Below are 3,366 nucleotides of genomic sequence, written 5' to 3'. Positions count from 1 at the left end.
TATTTATATATTTATATCTATAATGTACTTCCGGCTTTGCTATGGGCTTACGAAGTGAATGAACTATTTGGCGTGAGTTGTGTAATAAAGTATGTATATATATATATATATATATATATATATATACACACACACACATAAAATAGAGAAAGTGAGAGAGAGAAAAGGAGGTGGAGAAACAGAAGAGTGAAATGACAGTTGCTAAACAGATATGTGTGAATTTAGTTTCTATTTGTCGGGCAGCTGCACTTTGATCGACTGCTATAATGGTGAAAGAGAGAGCGAATAACAGAACTACTTGAGCTACTATAAAATGTATGATCGATGTGAAAAAGTTGAAATTGCCCCACTTTCCTTTCGCTAACAACTATTCAAGTTCCCCTTTCTTTACTGCGCTTCAAAATCTCACATTATAAAAAAAGACTATCTGTAATAATAATGATTTTTTTTTTGTTTTTTGTTTGTGCTTTTGCACCAGGGCGACTGATGAAAGGGACAATACAAAAACGGATGTGAAGTGTTGGATTTTACATAGGATGGAATGATAAAGAGAGTGAAAAGTATACACGGTATGCAGCATAAGTAAAAGAAAATAAGTGTACAAAGTATACATCAGTAAAAAATATATAAAGGTGATAGTTATGTGATCCTCTTGATACAGGAGCACTGCTAGGGCCGATCGAGGAATCCCACCATTCAAGACCTCAATGGACATCAAGAATATGTGTTCCCTTCAATTTCTGTTCTCCGACTCACAGATCTATACTTAGAGCGGTGCCAGCCACTCTTGCCATTTCAGTAAATTCACTCGGTGACGGTACCCCCCCTCTCCACCTGCACTTGCATTTTCAAGTAAAATTTGAAAATGTCGCTACGGGCTCTACAAAAGGGGACTGTCTCTGTCTCCATTCCTTTCAGCCTCGTCCACTAGACAACCTCTCTTGCCATAGCTACCAGACAGGGTGGATCTAGAAAGAGACAAAAAAAACTGCTTTACCTGCCCAGTTAAAGAAGGACAGCGGGGCAATTCTTATTATGGACTTGACCGATAGACGAATCCGTCCAACACGCGACAGCAGCAGGTCGACATAGCCCCACATGTCAACAATGCTCGGATACTGAACGAGAGCGTGTATAACGGTTTTATCGCTCTGCGCACACCTCGAACAAGTCCGATTGCACATACGTGCTTGTAGAGTTTACATCGAATCGGTAACGCCCCTTTGCAGCACTGTCAGGCTCAGAACTTCTGGAAATTGTCCATGGTAGTTCTCGATCGAAAAGTCCTCTAGAATAGACTAGTCAATTCGTTTTCGTCGACGCCCAGTATCTCTCAAAGAACGTCGTTACATTTTCCCGCCACTAATCCTCTAAAGATTGCTAAAGTGAGACATCCACTGATTCCATTGCCCGACTGACTATAAGCACTTGAAGACATTCTAGGTACTAGACGCAATTTGGGGTTTTCCTTCAAAGAAACTAGCTGCGGAAAAGCACGTATCACGAACGGTGTGCACACACATTCACTGTCACAAAATTGTTGATGGGCGCAAACTCAGCGTGTTTGCATCAGAAGTCACGGCATGCTTATGCTGATAGCAAACTAACCGTTTGAACGCGTCCCTTCCATAAGAAAATTATTAACAGACACTTCATCCCCTTGAAGCGACAGCTAGGGCAAGGTTCGACTTTTCACCGATGATTTATTCTCTAGCCATTTCCAGGTAATCATTGTACGTCACCTCGTCCAGGTTCTTATTCATTTGAAGGTCAGGTCCGAACTAGACATTGAGCAGGTTAACTGGTCCATCAGTTCATCATCCAACGACTTGCTTCTCCATGTGCCCGGCTACAAACCTATCGACTTGGTGCTAATCTTGACCCCTCCCCCACTACCTCCCCAACCGACTCGTATTCCTTTAGAATGGTGTCGACCGTCACCACTTCGGAGCCATCCGACACCATGACGTTTACAATGTCTACGAACACTGACACTGCTCTCGCGAGTTCCAGTTGAAAAGGGATGCCATTCAACTGTTCCAACTTCTGCAGCAGTAGCATGAGTGCCAGCACGTACAGAAGAGGCGAGCGTGGACAGCCCTGACGGACTGAGTGTACAATTCAAAACGATTCTGATAGGTGACCATTTACTTTGACCACTGCCCAGGTGCCGCTTGTACTTTACAGCGGTTCAACCTCTGAAAATCGGTCCAAGCCCGACCGATTTTCAGGACGGCTTCCAAGTAGCGATGGTTGATCCTATAAAACGCTTTAGATTGGACTAAATTGATCAGAGTCCCACTGTAGCCAGCTTTCGTCCCAGCTCTCTCCGTGATGCATTGCATAAGGTGAAGATCGTCGTAGATATAACTGTTCTGAACCGCGCGTGTTTGCGCTTTCCCAACCAGACCACCTACAAGTCCCAACCTTTTCGCTAACTCCTTAGCCAAAATCTTAAATTCTGTGTTTAGTAGGGTTATGAGCCGAAAATGCCTAGCACTATCAACAACAACAATGATGATGATGATTTCTTTATCAACCACAAAGGGCTTACATTAAGAAAAACATTGAGAACGAAGCAGGATAAAACATTGAATGTGTGTGTGTGTGTGTATGTGCATGACGGCTAGTGTAAGGGTTTTGCGTGTAAACAGGTTTAACAAATGTTGTTTTTTTTTTAATAGTAATAAAATCAATAAGGAGGAAACATTCCAGTGCTGCTTATGGAGGAAAAAAACGTAAAACATCTGATGCCCTAACTTCTGGGGCAGGTACCTTTTCTCAGTTCTTTATCTCCGATTTACAAACATATGCTCAGAGCAGGCCCGTTCAGTCGCCTTACAACAAAATGGCTGGAAGGTAATGCTTCGCTCTTCACCCTTATTTCCCTCTTCAAATTGATGAGCGATTGGCCAAAGAGGTAAGTGTTTGTCTTCAGCCTTCAATCTCGTCAACCATACAACCGCTATCGCCATGGCCACCAGGCATATAAAAACTACGTGTCCTTCCCGATTAAAAGAAGGCAGCAAGGAGATCTTCACAATGAATTCAGTTGATAGCCGGATCTGTCCCATGTGCGTCAACAAGTCTTCGACATAAATCCAGTCAACAATGCTCGGGCATTGTACAAGTCGTGCAGGACAGTTCATTGCCCTACGTACATCTCGGACATGCTCGGCTGACAACACTTCCGTACCTTATTGTATACAGAGTTGTGTACACTACAGTTCATCAGAAAGAGTTAACGGAAGGAACAAGAATCAGTACGGTCTCTAAGCGTCTTCACTTCTAAATTTAAACTAAGTTTTCTAGTCCTTTACCACTGTATCTTTACAAATTTTACAGAATCTTTCCACTTTCCAACTT

The sequence above is a fragment of the Octopus bimaculoides genome, chromosome 16 (assembly GCF_001194135.2).
Source record: "Octopus bimaculoides isolate UCB-OBI-ISO-001 chromosome 16, ASM119413v2, whole genome shotgun sequence".
Classification (NCBI taxonomy): domain Eukaryota; kingdom Metazoa; phylum Mollusca; class Cephalopoda; order Octopoda; family Octopodidae; genus Octopus; species Octopus bimaculoides.
This window is presented reverse-complemented; position numbering follows the sequence as displayed.